This window comes from Saccopteryx leptura, chromosome X (genome assembly GCF_036850995.1).
Source record: "Saccopteryx leptura isolate mSacLep1 chromosome X, mSacLep1_pri_phased_curated, whole genome shotgun sequence".
In the NCBI taxonomy this organism is placed as follows: Eukaryota; Metazoa; Chordata; class Mammalia; order Chiroptera; family Emballonuridae; genus Saccopteryx; species Saccopteryx leptura.
The window spans coordinates 106,752,783-106,769,954 of NC_089516.1; the positions used below are offsets into that span (position 1 = coordinate 106,752,783).

At 37.7% G+C, this 17,172-nt stretch overlaps 1 protein-coding gene across 5 annotated transcripts in view; it reads left to right on the forward strand.

Moving 5' to 3' along the window:
- Positions 1–17,172, forward strand: part of PLS3 (plastin 3) — a 98,499-nt gene that overhangs the window by 25,261 nt on the left and 56,066 nt on the right. The window contains exon 1 of one of the 5 annotated variants that reach the window (XM_066356670.1): positions 9,991–10,029. The exons of 3 other annotated variants lie outside the window; for them this stretch is intronic. The gene's annotated coding sequence lies outside the window, so the exon portion shown is untranslated. Of the gene's footprint in view, positions 1–9,990; positions 10,030–17,172 lie in introns of those variants that run through there. One more of the 5 variants, XM_066356671.1, reaches the window with a different exon arrangement.

The following is a 17,172-nucleotide window of genomic DNA, read 5'->3' on the forward strand; positions in this document are numbered from 1 at the left end:
TAAGAACTGACAAGGTTAATTTTGGACTAGGGCAGGCAGGCTGGAAATGCTAAAGCAGCTTTTTCTTTTGAAGGTTTGATTATTCCTTATGAGGTCAAAAAATAGTTGTTTTAAAGCTTAGAAAGGTAAAGTAGTAATATTTTCACAGCCAAGTGAGATTTTTCTTTCTTTTTTGTGTAGCAATTTTGAGGGAAAACACGATAAAATTCAAAGTTCTTTATCATTTCCACCCCATTTCTTTTCTCTGAAATGCTTTTTATTTTGTAAAAGTGAAGAATTTGCCTTGGCCTGGTGGCTCAATGAATAAAGAACCCTCCCAGCGTGTGAAGTCCCGGGTTCCATCCCCAGTCAGGGCACATATGAGGAGCAACCAGTGAGTGCACAACTAAAAGGAACAACTAAGTGAAACAATGAGTTGATGCTTCTCTCTTTCACTCTCCCTTCCTACCTCTCTCTCCCTCTCTATCTCATCACTGGAAAAAAAAATTTTCAGATAAGTTTTGAGTACTGCTGCACATTTTATCTGAAGTTTGAATAGGGGAAATTTTACAATTTACAATATACGTATATGGCAATTAGTTAGATGATAATTAAAGTAAAGTAAACATCTGATTTCCTTCAAATTTTATATACATTTTGATTATTTGATTCTCACTTTTATTTTTTACTTATCTGTGATCAGTGTTATAATTAGACCCCTTAAGTAACTGGGGAGTGTTACCAGTTTAACTTGTAAATATATTCTTTAGATGGGCTTGATTTGAGGAGGGGGGTGACAATGAAAAGATGTAGTAGTCCTGGAAATTAATATTGAAGTATGGCATTTGTAAGCATTGTCTTCGGTCTGAAGAATTATAGAGTACTTAATATATTTAACATTCACTGTGGAAAATGAATGGACTGCCCAGTTATTTTTGCCTGTATGAGTAGTATGAGAGGTGACTCAAAGGAGATGACATGATGGTTCCTGTCCTGAAGTGAAATAAGATGATGGGTTGTGGTGGAAAAATGATGTGATCATGCCCATATTTGCTCACATCTTTTATTCACTTCCTTTTATAGAGGAAAACCAGAGAGTCTCGTTTCTTATTTTTTAAGTTTTCTTTTTGTATTTTCTTTTCATGCCACTATTCCTGTCTTTTTCCTTAAAATTGCATTGTAATGATTTGCAATTATCTAAGTACCCCTTATGATGGACATAATGGAGGCATTATACTAACCATTTTAGGGAATTGATTACATATACGGACACAGACATTCTGAGCCCATTGGATGCAAAAGACACATTTCATAAATTTTGTATTTCCTGATGCTGTGTAGTCCAGTGGCTTTTACAGAGAGGATGTTCCTTCAGTGTTTGTTTCGTGAATAAAGACAAACCAGGAATATTATTTTTTGTTTTCCAAAATATCAAATACTTTCATACAAGCATATGAAATTTCTTTAACTGTATTTTTATAGAAACGTTGAAACATTGAAAGTAAGATAGCACAATGAACTCCCTGACTTCAACAATTCTCAATATTTGATGTTCTCATTTTATCTTTTCTCTGCTCTTCATTTTTATTTGTCGTTTGGGATTTGCTTTACAATAACCCACATATTATTTTACCCATAAGTATTATAGTGCCCTTACTTTGTATTATTTTTAAATAGTAATAATTTTTGCATTTCATACAGTTTAACTTTCAAACCCTTTCTGTTCTAAATTATGTCAGAGTAAGAAACTTACAGTTTATCAGGAGAAAAATATAATTTGCTCCCTAAGAGCTGGATACTTTTTAAGTAGTTTTGTAATAAATATATTTCCTTTCTCATCTTTTTTAAAAAATGTATCAAAAGTTACTAAACAATATGATCTTGATAAATTCATGACTCATGGACATGATCCTGATTCTGCAAAATGTGCGGACTGTAGATTGGTCCCCTCAAAATTGATATCAATGCATTAATTTTTCTTTTCATAATTCATTAGCACAGAATTCATGTTAAAAACCTATTCTGGCCCTGGCCGGTTGGCTCAGTGGTAGAGCATCAGCCTGGAGTGTAGAGTCCCGGGTTCAATTCCCGGCCAGGGCACACAGGAGAAGAGCCCATCTGCTTCTCCACCCCTCCCCCTCTCCTTCCTCTCTGTCTCTCTCTTCCCCTCCCGCAGCCGAGGCTCCGTTGGCGCAAAGATGGCCCGGGCGCTGGGATGGCTCCTTGGCCTCTGCCCCAGGCGCAAGAGTGGCTCTGGTCGCGGCAGAGCAACCCCCCCCCTGGAGGGGCAGAGCATCGCCCCCTGGTGGGCAGAGCGTCGCCCCCTGGTGGGCGAGCTGGGTGGATCCCCGGTCGGGCGCATGCGGGAGTCTGTCTGACTGTCTCTCCCTGTTTCTAGCTTCGGAAAAAATACAAAAAAAAAAACAACCAAAAAACAAAAAAAAACCTATTCTGGTCATTGTATTCTCAGTTTTGAAATTTTTTGAAGCCTACAGAGCTTATGTTTTTAGTCTCTAAAAATGAATAACTCCATCATAAATATCACTATATTAAGCAGCAGTTCTCAAAAAAAATGGAACAGTCAAAATTACTTGCATAAAATATTACTTGACTTTTCACTGTGTTATCATTTATGCTGGTGGGTAAAACTGGAGCCTTTGCATGCAAGGGAGTAGCACCACACTGTCTTAGTTACTGTGTTCAACGTTATGCCCTCCCTTTCAGAAAAAGACCTACAAAATAGTTTTCATTTATGAATATCCTTGACGAAGCAGGAAATACTAATTTTATTAAATCTCAACTCTTAGATATACATCTTTTTAATAGTCCATGTGACAAACCTGACCAGGCGGTGGCGCAGTGGATAGAACGTCGGACTAGGATGCGGAGGACCCAGGTTCGAGACCCCAAAGTCGCCAGCTTGAGCATGGGCTCATCTGATTTGAGCAAAAGCTCACCAGCTTGGACCCAAGGTCGCTGGCTCGAGCATGGGGTTACTCAATCTGCTGAAGGCTCCTGGTCAAGGCACATATGAGAAAGCAATCAATGAACAACTAAGGTGTCGCAATGCAAAACTGATGATTGATACTTCTCATCTCTCTCTGTTCCTGTCTGTCCCTATCTATCCATCTCTCTGACTTTCTTTCTCTCTCTGTAAAAAAAAAATAGTCCATGTGACATGATAGCAAGTACTTTAAAACATTTCTGCTGTATGTGGATGTACAATGGGTGTCTTTAGGAAAAGCACTTTTCCAATTGTTTGAGTTGCAAGCCAAACTAGCTGTATTTTTAATAACAGAAAACTGCTTTTATTTTAAAGATGAAATGATATATTAACTGGTTATTCCAGCCTGAATATTTGACCCATATTTTATCAAAAATGAATCAAGTGTGCCTATCACTGCAAGAAAAACTGAGATTATCTGCAGCCAATGATAAAATTAAGCTTTCAAGCAAAAAATTCAAATTTTTGCAAATTTGCATCAGCCACCAAGTGTCAATATTTAGACTTTTCTAATGACATTGATGGTGTTTTTATTGAAAGTGATTTGTTAGCTACTGTAAAATGAAGTGTGACAGCATTTGGAAGATCTGCATTAGTCAAGCAGTATTGTTCCAAATGATCAGTACTTGATGTTACAAAATCAATCATGGGTGAAAAGTCCCTTTGAAGCAGGGGTAATCAACCTTTTCATACCTACCACCCACTTTTGTATCTCTGTTAGTAGCAAAATGTTCTAACCACCCACTGGTTCCACAGTAATGGTGATTTATAAAGTAGGGAAGTAACTTTACTTTATAAAATTTATAAAGCAGAGTTACAGCAAGTTAAAGCATATAATAATAATTACTTACCAAGTACTTTATGTCAGATTTTCACTAAGTTTGGCAGAATAAATCTTTATAAAGCAACTTAACTATAGTTAAATCTATCTTTTTACTTATACATTGGTTGCACCGCTACTGCCTGCCATGGAAGCTGGAACACCCACTAGTGGACGGTAGGGACCAGGTTGACTACCACTGCTTTAGAGTATAAGGTAAACCAATAAATTTTAATATAACGGAGTATGAAAAATTAATTATTCGGTATTTTATTCCACACTGTAACTAACATTAAATAAATTTCCACTTCTCGAGTTTTGGCATAGTATTATAAAGAAGAAAATCCGTAATTATCTGAAAAGGCTCTTAAAATCATTTCTTTTTCAACAACATGTTGATAAGAGACCATATTTTCTTATATACTTGATTCAAGCAACATATTGCAGCAGATTGAGTGCAGAAGTAGATATGAAAATCTAGCTGTCATTGTATCATTGTATTATCAATAATTTAAACAGTAAGACAATTGCAAAAATCTAAACATACTACAATATACTCTTCTTGCTAGAGTTTTTTGAAAATATAGTTACATTTTTATTTTAAAATGTTATTTATATTATCATGTAATGGGTTTACTTTTGTTTTTAAATAATTATCTTTATATTTCCTAGTTGTAATTTCTAACTTGATAAATTACATTTACTGATCTAACACAACTATCGAATAGCTCTTTGGGATTTTCAGGTCTTAAGGCCAAAAAGTTTAGGAACTGCTTAGTTAATAGGATGTTTTATTTTTGCTTCTTCTCCTTTATTTTCTTTCCTTTTCTATCCATCTTTTTTTGAATGAGAGTCCCTCAGGATACAATGGTATAGAGCACATGAGTTACTCCATTGTATGATTTTATTAGCTATGAACAGAGCACAGATGTCTTTTTTCCAGTTTAATTGAAAAATAAATGACATATAACGTTGTATTAGTTTAAGGTATACAACGTGATTTGATATTTTTATATATTTTTAAGTGATCAGCACAATAAATATAGTTAACATCCATCATCTCACATAGTGCAGTTTTTTTCTTGTGATGAGAACTTTTAAGACCTACTCTCTTAGCAACTTTTAAATACACAATTTAGTATTGTTAAGTATAGTCACCACAAATGTCTTTTTTTATTATTTTTTATTTTTAATTTATTGTGTTGACATGGTTTCAGTATCCCATGCAATTTAACACCCTCTACCACTGCATCATGCCCCCATGCCTCCACAAAATTTCTTTCCACCCTTATTTTCCCTTCTTGGTCCCCCTTTTCCTATCTCCACCCTCCCTACCCCTCTGGCTAGTGTTACCCTGTTGTTTGTATATATGTGTTATGTATATATAATTTTGGCTAATCCTTTCACCTTTTTTTAGCAAGCAAGAGAGAGAGGGACAGACGGACAGGCAGGAAGGGAGAGAGATGAGAAGCATCAACTCATAGTTGCGGCACCTTAGTTGTTCATTGATTGCTTTCTCATGTGTGCCTTAACCAAGGGGCTCCAGCCAAGGCAGTGACCTTGGGCTTCAAGCCAGCGACCTGTGGGCTCAAGCTAGTGAGCACAGGGTCATGGGTCATGTCTGTGATCCCACACACAAACCGGCAACCCTGCACTCAAGCCAGATGAGCCCATGTTCAAGCTGGTGATGTTGAGGTTTCAAACCAGGGTCCTCAACATCCCAGGTCGATGCTCTATCCACTGTGCCACTGCCTGGTCAGGTTCTGTTCACCTTTTTTCATCTCATCCTCTCTTCCCCTTTCCTTCTGACAGCTGTCCATCTGTTCCCTGTGACCCTGCCTCTGTTACTGTTTTGTTCCTCGGTTTATTGTGTTCATTAGATTCCACATATAAGTGAGATCTTTTAAATTAGTTCCTTGCCTTGTGTGTAATTCAGTTGATAATTTTTTAAAGACTTACTTAAACCTATCATCTATTTTAACATTTTGTTTTAGTGATTAGGTCAAGGTTTATAATTTAATATATAGTAAGACATTCTATTCTAACATTTTGAAAGATTAGATTACTTTGTTACACAATACAAAGCTAATAGAGATTAATTGGGGAGACATTCCTTGGAATATTTAAATTAGGATATTGTGTGGTTTATTCCGCTACCCAATATGAAAACAATGAGTACATAAACCAGATCTACTTGATTGTTAAAAGTGACATCCATGCAACAAGAAGTTTGTGAAACCAATACTGTTCCTACTATACATTTTCTGAACTTTTCAGTATAGTCCAAAATCACAGTAGTGATTTTCTGCATGTTAATTTAGTACCTATTTTATGTTAGATCTCTTTGCTTTAATGCTTCACTCACTGTGGGGTTGTTATCTGTTTACTTTATAAATCATAAAGATGGGTAAAATCCTGTTTCACTAAAGGATAATAGATTAGTGTTACTGAGGTGTGTCATTAAGCATAGTAGGAGATACGTCACTGTGTGTCACACATGGGAAAACTATACCCGGTACTGGGTGTGGTGAAGAGCATGACATTTGAATGAAAGTTGGAAGAGGCGTTAAAAATACTATATCTAGGTCTTGTGTTCTCACTATATTACACTGATATGTCTGTGAAACTCATGTAGTGGAGGGTGTGCCTCTTTCCTTCCTTTTCCACCCCAAGAAATGTGTGTGTCCACAGGTGCATGTGTGTGAACTTTTAAATTTATGGATTTGTTTGGAGAGAGAGAAAGAGGGAAAGATTGATAAAGAGCATTGCATGAACAGATAAAACATAGGTTTGTTTCCATTGACTTTCTTCAGCATTCATCATGATGAATTTGAAATGCAATGTCAAAGTTGCTTTCATTCTGTGGTCTGCATATTAAAATGTGAAGTGTATTATACAACCCTTGCCACTGTCTAGTCCCAAACCAATCTTCACAACTCATAGTAAAATTAGAAATTCTGTTCATATGCCCTGGCTGGTTGCCTCAGTGGTAGAGCGTCAGCTGGGATTGTGAATGTCCCAGGTTTGAATCCCAGTCAGGGCACACAGAGAATCGCCCATCTGCTTCTCTACCTCTCCTCCTCTCACTTCTTTCCTTTCTCTCATTCTTTCTTTTTCTCTTCCTCTCCTGAAGCCATGGCTCAATTGGAGCAAGTTGGCCCCGGGCACTGAGGATGGCTCCATGGCCTCCGTCTCAAGCACTGAGAAGAGCTCAGTTGCTGAGCAATGCCCCTCCAGATGTACAGAGCATCACCTCCTAGTGGGCTTGCTGCATGGATCGCGGTAGGGGTCCATGTGGGAGACTGTTTCTGCCTCACCCGCCTCTCACTGAATAGAAAAAAAAAGAAAAGAAATTTTGTTCATACAGAGTCACACACATGCACATACACACACTCCTCTATCCCCCAACCCTGTGCACATCACACATACCTCAGATGATGAGTGAAACATTTCGAAGGTTACAAAATGGGCCATAGATTAAAACTGGTTGAACTACTGATATGATAGAACAGTCTTTCTGGAAATGTTAAAGTGGTTAGTAAGTAGAAGGTATGCGTTTTTGAAGAAAGTATCCATTCCTAGAATTTTGACCACAATGTATTGTAATTTAAATAAATTCTATTATGTTATGGTGAATACATTTTAAAGTCAGCAACTTGGTGTTGATAGGTTTCACTGTGATCAAAGATTAGCCTTAGAGTTCAGAGTGCTAGAAAGTGTATACATTCCAGATGACCAAATGAAAGTCAAGGAAGCCCTTTCCAGGTACCCTTATCATTGAAGAAGTTAATAGCACTTGGGACAGACCCATCTACATGGTCTGGAGTGACAAATGTGTCTGAATAAAAAGTAAGGCTGGAAAACCCCCAACATCTCTGATCTAACACTAATACTGTCTTCTTACCCAAGGCAATTGCCTGTGCCCCAATTTTCTCTGTAAAATGATGATAATACATACATGTATATCCTTCCAGGTAGCTGGAAGTGCTTTAGAGTTACTTACTATCTCGTATTCCCTGACAGACCAAAGTCAGATAAGTGCTATGCTTGTTTTACAAATAGTAAATTTGTAGAAATTGAGAGTTGGGAAAGTCAAAGAGGCTTCAGTCAGTGAGTCAGTGATAAAGACATAGAAAAACACATCTTCTGGCTCCTGCTGCTATATTCCTTCTGTTCTGAATAGTGTTGCCTTTTGATATTGGGGGGGGGGGGGTTGTGATTGATGAAATAAAGTTAAGTGCTTCTGTTAAAGAGATAAAATGTAATGCAGTGTCTGCTAATGGTGGTCAGTGATGAGGAAAGAACACTGCCTCCTAACAGGGACTGTCCAATCCTTTTTACAAATGAGTGCAGTGTGAGTTGCCTCCTTATTCTGGGAATTCATTATGTTATCATAAAATGCTTCACTGTATTTGGTTTATATTATTTATAAAGGACTGGAGTAGACATCATCTCACTTTCATTCTTATTAGGTAGATAGGGCAGATGATATCATGCTTGTTTTATCCCAAGTAAATTATAATAATGGCTGCCACTTACTGAGCACCTTGCTGGAGACCAATGCTCTTATATACTTCTATTGTCTCATTTAATCATCATAGCAACCCTTTGAAGTATGTGGAGTTAGCTCCACATTTATAGATATGAACATGGGGCTCAGAGAAGCTAAGTAATCTGTTCAAGGTCATACAGACTTCAAATTTGTCAGACTCCTAAGACCCTGATGCTCCCACTGCACGCCATTTCCTTTCAAATGATTCTCAGCATTAGACATGGTCTCCTGAGCCTAGTTCTTCGCTCTTGTTGATTTTCTTGATTTTCTGTTCTCTCTCATAAAGGGTACTCTGTACAAAACAGTTGCTGAATTTAGCAATTAACTGATTAAAATTGCTAGACAAGTTAAAAAGCAAATTTCAGCAATCATATATCAAATAGCAGCAATCATATATCAAATATTTACTTATGCCAGGCTATGATCTAAATTCAAACACACATTATATCACTTAAGCATCACAACAGTATACAAAGTAGTTACTATTATGAGAAGTAGTTAATATTATCATTTCTTGATGAGAACATAGGCACAAGAGCTTAAGTTACTTGGCTATGGACACACACAGGTAAAAAAAATTGTGAAACTAGCCTGATCGGGCAGTGGCGCAGTCGAGCGTCGGACTGGGATGCAGAAGACCCAGGTTCGAGACCCTGAGGTCGCCAGCTTGAGCAAGGGCTCATCTGGTTTGAGCAAAAGCTCACCAGTTTGAGCTCAAGGTCGCTGGCTCAAGCAAGGGGTTACTCAGTCTGCTGAAGGCCTGCGGTCAAGGCACATATGAGAAGGCAATCAATGAATAATTAAGGTGTTGCAATGCACAACGAAAAACTAATGATTGATGCTTCTCATCTCTCCGTTCCTGTCCGTCTGTCCCTGTCTATCCCTCTCTCTGACTCTCTCTCTGTCTCAGTAAAAAAAAAAATTGTGAAACTAGATTTGAACCCAGTCTGGCTCTAGAGCTCTTAACTGCTCTATAGTCTTGCCTCTCAATAAAAAATTCAGTTCAAGTATTGGCTTAGTTCCTATATGCCACACTGGTAGAAAATATAGTTCCTACACTTAACAACTTATGTATTTCAACAGAAAATAAGTGTAGTAGATACAACACCTAGCTCATGGAGGGTAAATGTTGTATGAAGAATATGAATAGTTTTGGATCAAAATGAAGGCTAGAGAACGTAAGTCGTCTGAGAGAATTGGTTCGCCTTTCTAAGTAATGTACTTTACGAAGGACTAGTGACTTGGGCACTGGGGAGAAGCTGGCTCCATCCACGTCTTCTAAAATAAGCAGGTTACTTGGCTAATGTTCAAACTCTAAATAGGTATGTGGGTTGTAGCTATTTGACCTGAATCAACTTTAAATTCCCTGGTGTTCTTGCATGATTTCAGTGGTGCTGGAATGAAAAAATTATGTTTTCTCTAAATGTTGTGAAGTTAGAATTCAGTAATATTTGGCAAAAATCCTGTGAGGTTGACAGGAAGGGGATTCATAAGTATTATATCATTCTTTTGTCAGGGTGTTCTTTTTTTCTAGCAGGAAGTGTTATGACTTGCTTTCTAAAGTTGCAATTGTAAGAAGAATGTTGGGTTTCCAGATTGGTGTTCTGAGCGTGGGAGGTTCCTCTTATTAGTGCTCCAAGAGAAGAACAGGTTTGCTCTCGTCTTCGCAGAAGGGTAACTATTTTAACATAATTTTGTTAGGCTCTAACTTTTAAATTACTGAATATTTAAGCAGAAATTTACTTCAAGAAGTTTTAAATTCTTATGTGTTTTGGTAGTTAAACATTTGGAGACACTTTCTAAATCTTCTTTATTCAGGTAGAATCAAATTTAAGACAAATTTTTGAAGTTTAGAATCTAACCTGTTCCTTAAATAGTCTGACTTTTCTTTATTTGGGGGACTATTTTAGGAACTTTGTACTTTTTAAAAATTGATTTTGAAATCCTAATTATATAGCCATACTTACCAAGTTAGATGATCAAAAGTTTAAATGACAGAAACCATTACTCTATATTTTGTGGGGTTAGAATGGGAGTTTAAATGCCTTTGATTCCTATTAAATAGATTTTCTATATTCTGTGAAATAAGGTGAGGTAGCTTTCATGACAACATGTCCTGGTTAGATTGGTATTTTACTGTTACAAAATGACCTGTGACAAAGAGTTGTCCTAGCGTTTACTTATACTTTACAAAATAAATGAAAACGATTGGTGATGAAATTTTTGTGGTGTTATTTTATAATATAGTGATAAGTGATTTTTGGTGCTCACAAAATCTCTAGGGTTTTCCATCACATGGTGATCTTGTAACTTCTACTTGCCCTTGTTTCAATATAGTTAGGTATATAAACCCCAATTCTGGGTTAAGGGTAGTGTCTCCAAGGAGTTGTACTTAATACACCTGTATGAAGTAAAAAGTGAAGTATGAAACAAAAGAATCTAGTTTTCAGTTAACAGGTACTATATTTGAGAACCATATGCGCAGGGTATGGAACACTGCAGGAGATACTTTTCAGTGTCTAATAGATAAGCTCTCAATTTAGCTCAAAGTCTAAGCTGAAATTTTATCTCATGATTTCTGAGTTGTACATCATAATATTTGGTTTTAGTTGAAACATGTTACTTAGTCGGATCTTGCCTTGTGTTGTGTGTGTGTGCGCAGGTTGCTCTTAGCTGTAATGTTAAATTTCTAAGGAAAGGAAAATGGAAATACCCTTTGGGCGTAAAGATTAAGTAATTTCATTAGCAGCTGATACTTTATTCATAAATTATTCAGATATTTTTGAAAAGTGTCAAGGTTTACTTAGGAAATATGGAAGGGATTATACCTTCTTAAAAGAAGAGGACACTTTGCTATTGTGAACAATGCTGCCATAAACATGGGGGAGCATTTCTTCTTTTCAAACAGTGCTATGGTGTTCTTGGGGTATATTCCTAAAAGTGGGATAGCTGGGTCAAAAGGCAGTTCAATTTTTAATTTTTTGAGGAATCTTTATACTGTTTTCCACAGTGGCTGGAAACAGCCTAAGTATCCGTCAGAGGACAAGTGGATTAAAAGGGTTTGGTACATATATACTATGGAATACTACTCAGCCATAAGAAATGATGACATCGGATCATTTACAACAACATGGCTGGACCTTGATAACATTATACAGAGTGAAATAAGTAAATCAGAAAAAGCTAAGAATTATATGAACCCATACATACATAGATGGGACATAAAAATGAGACTCAGAGACATGGACAAGAATGTGATGGTAAATGGGGGGGAGGAAAATAATCTGCAGATGTTGTCTCTGAACATATGTACCCAGATTTATCAATGTCACCCCATAAAAATTAATTAATAATGAAAAAAAGAGGACACTATTTCCATCCAAGCAGTTAATACACTTTAGCTTTGTAAAGATGAGGGAGGAGTGATGTTATTTTGTTGTCTTTGGGTTTGCTATAGTATAATTCATCACATGCAAAAAAGCTTTTAGAATGTAACTAAGATATAATTAAATAACTGTAAAATTCTTCTTTGGCAAGAATTTAAAGAATGTCTTCAATCTGAGTAAATTGAATTGAATGTTGCTATTATTGCAAAAGTTAATTACTTATTTGTAAATAGCCATTGCTTTAAGATATTATCTTTTTTTATAAAGTACAAAAAAAGAAGAGGAAGCTTTTACTTTAAATGGAAGTACTGGATATTCCTCCAGGAAATGACACAGACTTGGGTACCCTTTGTGATTTAAGTGACTCATAGGTATCGGTGCTTTAAAAAAAAGATTAGAATCTGGCTTATGATAGGTTCTAGAATAAAATAGAGGTAATTTCTAGAAAATGAAATCCTGAGGTGTCTGGGGTTTGCTTTAAAATAATTCAGGATAGAAAAAGAGGAGAAAAAGAGGGAAAAAGGACAGGAAGGGATTATAAATGAAGCAATTGTGGGAAATCACTAATAAATGTAGACTCTGGGTGATAGGCTTATGGGTGTTTGTTGTACTATTTTCTCTTGTGTCTATATGTTAAAAATGTTCATAATACAATATTTAAGTATAGCTTTAGTTTGGGACAATGTACATTTATTTCTAAATGTGAGTTTTATCTCTAAGTTGCAAATTTCTCAGAACAGAATTTATACATGATGTGTACTGTAAAGGTGAACTGTGCTCCTTGATTGCCACAGTTGTTGCAAGTACAAACTGTTTCTGAAAAAAATCTTTCTGTGTGACTTTCAGTTAAATTCAAAGGACAGGTTACAAACATCTTAAAGAGTTTTGTAGTATCTTGAATTATTGATCAAGAGTAATAGTAAAAGCATACTAACAGGCCAATTACATGTGAAGAATGTGAGATTATTATATGTCTTGACTATTTTGTTCATGGCTTTCTCTGAGAGAATATGCAGTTTACAAAACCACATGGACAACTATTTATTTAGCCTGCATTATGTTCAAGTTAGTTGACTTTCCCTACTTGCTTTCATCACAGTTTATTCAACAAACATATCGTAGGTGCTTATTATAAACTGAGATACAAAGGCACCACCCCTGCTCTGGAGCTCACGGACAAGTGGGGGAGACAGAGGAGTGGATGTCGTCACATGCTGAAAGGCGCTATAAGAATTGGGGATAAGGGGGGGGGGTTACTGGTTAGCAACTATGACTTTATGATGCATCTCCTTTTAAACAATACAAACATTAAATTTTGAGGTGGCTTAGTGTAGATATTAGAGAGGTAGAAAGAAAGCTAAGATAGCTTGGTTTAACTCTATACAGTTTCCCATGCATGCCTTGGCAAATAACAGCCATCTCTGCTCCCCTGCCCTTCTTAATAACCCTTCATATGTTCCTGATTCATCCTCAGGGGTTGTTGGAGCAGCATACATGAAGGAGATAGCAATGTCTTATTCACATTAAATAGTAAGCTAATGCCTGGCCTGTGGTGGTGCAGTGGATAGAGCGCCAGCCCGGAACGCTGAGGTCCCCGGTTTGAAACTCTTTAAGTTTTCTGGGTCAAGAAACATAAGATAAGCAACCAATAAACAACTAGAGTGAAGCAACTACTTCTCTTTCCCTTTACCTCTGTAAAATCAATTAATATAATCTTTAAAAGAAATAGTAAGCTAATGTTTAAGTTTCCTGAAAGTTCATGGATGAACACAGGACAAAAATTTCATTTATAGATGGGCTGCTACTTGTGGTTGGATAACGGGTATAGTCAGCCTTCTGTGACTTCAAGAACCTTCCAAAGTTTTTTCTCAATTTATTTGGAATTTAAAACATATTTTATTGTGGAAATAGTAGCTAAGGTTTTTCAAATCATTTCACAAACATCTCTCAAATGGTAGACTATGTTAATCGGAAATGTTATGTTTTCGTGTTTCTATTATTTTAATCTAAGTGAGTTGTAGAAGCATGGTTGCTAAACATATCCAAATTTATGTTTCATCAGCCAGTTGATTATTCTTTAGTCACAAATACTGTATAACCTAACAGTATACAGGCACTGTTACACAGTGCCTCGTGGAAAAATACTGTTAGTTTATTTGAGGTTATCTAGCAATGTCCCCTTTTTAGTTGTACCAATTTGCAGCTGAAATGTCAAGTAGAATTACCAGATCTAGGCTTGAAAAACAACCTGCTAAGTAGAGTGTGCTGTACACATTGAATATTGCTTTCATGGTCTACGGCCATACCACCCTGAACGCGCCCGATCTCGTCTGATCTCGGAAGCTAAGCAGGGTCGGGCCTGGTTAGTACTTGGATGGGAGAATATTGCTTTCATGGAAGTGTGCTTTTTACATTGACTAAAATAAGCAATTTTTAATAATGCTGTGGGTCTAAAATAATGAACAGTAAAATCCACTTCTTTCTACTTGAACCTTTCTTAAACTTTCAGGACTGGGAACCTGTGACGCATATGGGGACATTTAGAGTTTGATTCACTTGTTTTGACTTGAAGAGTAACAAATCATTAAATTGAGAAAGATACATATAATCTCTTAAACTATTGCAGTTACTCCTTTACCAAAAGTCTGTTCAAGTTTTCTAGAAGGAAGCAAACAAAACTTCAAACCACATGCTCCCTGCGAAAAATCAGTTGTAAGGTTACAAACTAATCACCAAAAAACTATAAGTACCATAGCAATGGCTTATGGATTTAAAAAAATCTTAAAATAAAATCACATAGTTACTTGAGTGTTTGTATGTGCTTATACTAAGTTATTAACACTGATAAAATGGGCGTGGTTAATCACAGTACTTAGCATTTATGAGGCTGAAATTAAGCAATATTAAATATAGTGAAACAGGCACGTCATATATAAGAATAAATGCACCATAGAGAATAGAAACATTTGTGTCCTTATTTTTAAAAAGTATGACCTGTCTTATTGTCAATACCCATTTAACACCAGTGTTTTGAAGAAAGAACTTTTAGAATATATATATATTCTGTATTGAACCTGTTGCCTATATTCTGTATATTTTGCACAATTATAGTTTTGGTGATTTCAGTTCAAAGATTAAGTGAATCCCTTATCCTTTCATGAAAACAGGTGGGTACTAGCTACAGAAGGGTCTCTATCTACATTTTCTGGCAGCTGTTCACACTTCTCAATATTGTGGTCATGCTTGTTAGGAGCTTTGAAATTCTCTTCCATAGGCTATAAAAAGCATGAGCTTTCTTTTTACAAAGCAGTGTGTATGTAGCCTCTTTGTTTTTGTTTTTATGGTAAGAGTAGTTAACTACCTTCTCTCACACACACTCTTTTTTTTTTTTTCCCTGAAGCTGGAAACGGGGAAAGACAGTCAGACAGACTCCTGCATGCGCCCGACCGGGGTCCACCCGGCACGCCTACCAGGGGCGATGCTCTGCCCACCAGGGGGCGATGCTCTGCCCCTCCGGGGCTTCGCTCTGCCGCGACCAGAGCCACTCTAGCGCCTGGGGCAGAGGCCAAGGAGCCATCCCCAGCGCCCGGGCCATCTTTGCTCCAATGGAGCCTTGGAAGAGAGAGACAGAGAGGAAGGAGGGGGTGGGGGGTGGAGAAGCAAATGGGCGCTTCTCCTATGTGCCCTGGCCAGGAATCGAACCCGGGTCCCCCGCATGCCAGGCCGACGCTCTACCACTGAGCCAACCGGCCAGGGCACACACTCTTTTAATTTTATATTTGATGCAGAACTCTGTCCTGGGCAAAGTCCCTTAACCACCCTGGGCTCTTGTTTCTTCCATAATACAATTTCAGTAATTTGGATATTGGGCATGCTGAAAATTATTCTCTCCCTCAAAACATGGCAGGCAGTTGGATCATTTTTTGAGTCTTGCTTCTGTGCCCAGCATCAAGCAATGTATTTTTATGGGAGTACAAGAGAGGAAGATGAAGTTTAGACTCTGTTCTTAAGAAACCATCTTGAGGGCCCTGGCCGGTTGGCTCAGTGGTAGAGCATCGGCCTGGCGTGCAGAAGTCCTGGGTTCGATTCCCGGCCAGGGCACACAGGAGAAGTGCCCGTCTGCTTCTCCACCCCTCCCCCTCTCCTTCCTCTCTGTCTCTCTCTTCCCTCCCACAGCGAGGCTCCATTGGAGCAAAGATGGCCCCGGCGCTGGGGATGGCTCCTTGGCCTCTGCCCCAGGTGCTAGAGTGGCTCTGGTTGCAACAGAGCGACGCCCCGGAGGGGCAGAGCATTGCCCCCTGGTGGGCAGAGCGTCACCCCTGGTGGGCATGACGGGTGGATCCCGGTCGGGCGCATGCGGGAGTCTGTCTGACTGTCTCTCCCTGTTTCCAGCTTCAGAAAAATACAAAAAAAAAAAAAAGAAACCATCTTGAAATAAGACTTGCAGATCAAGTGGTTAGACAAATATTTGTGAGCTGTTGATAAAGAATGGTTCTCTGTTATTGGGGAAGATGATTCTCTTTGGCCACGTTTGAGGATCTGTGTAGAGGAGGCAGGTGATCTGAATCCCGTAGGATGGTGTGTCCCTGCCTGACTGTCCTCACATCTACTTGTATGACTATAGAGGCAGGAGTCTATGCAGAGATGAGTAAGCTGAATTTGTACTCTAGTAAAGTTTATAGTCTTGTTAGTGAAATAAACTCATTTAGTAAGTCTGTGCTGAGAAAGCTATATAGTATTGATTGAAAATACTGACTTGAATGTCCAGCAGACCTGGATTTGAAACCTGGGTCTGCCTCTCTCTAACTATGTGACTCTGTGGAAGTTATTCAAATTCTCTAGGCCTGTTCGCTCTTTTGGAAAATGGGAACAACAACATCACTTGATTCTTTAGAGTTTTTCTGGGAAGTAACTTGGATAATGTATAAAAAGCATTTAGTATAGTTCATGCAAATAGTAAGTCCTCCATAAATGTTAGCTGCTCTAATATAAGCTTACAATGATATGTTATTATATTGTCTTAATTATTATTATTACCTACTCTGGAGACACTGAGATAGGGGCTGGGAATGTGAGGATTGATGGGATACAGTACCTTCCATCAAAGAACTTTGTATAGCATTATTAAATACTATTATTGTGGTGACTATATTTTTCCCATTCAAAAATTTGTACATATGAACTGAGAGTAAATCAAGATATTTAAAGTTAGAACTGTCTGAAAGAATCTAGCACTGGCTGTAATAGAAGAAAAACACACAGTTCTGTGAGAGTACTGAGAATAGAGAATTTTTGTCTCAGATGGGGACCATCCAGAGACTTCTTTGAAGATGCTCTTGAAGAGTATATAAGAGGTAGGTGAAGAGCATTCCACAAAGGAGGACTGGAGGTGAAGAAATACTTGGCCTGCTTGGGAATGGGGTATCTTTAA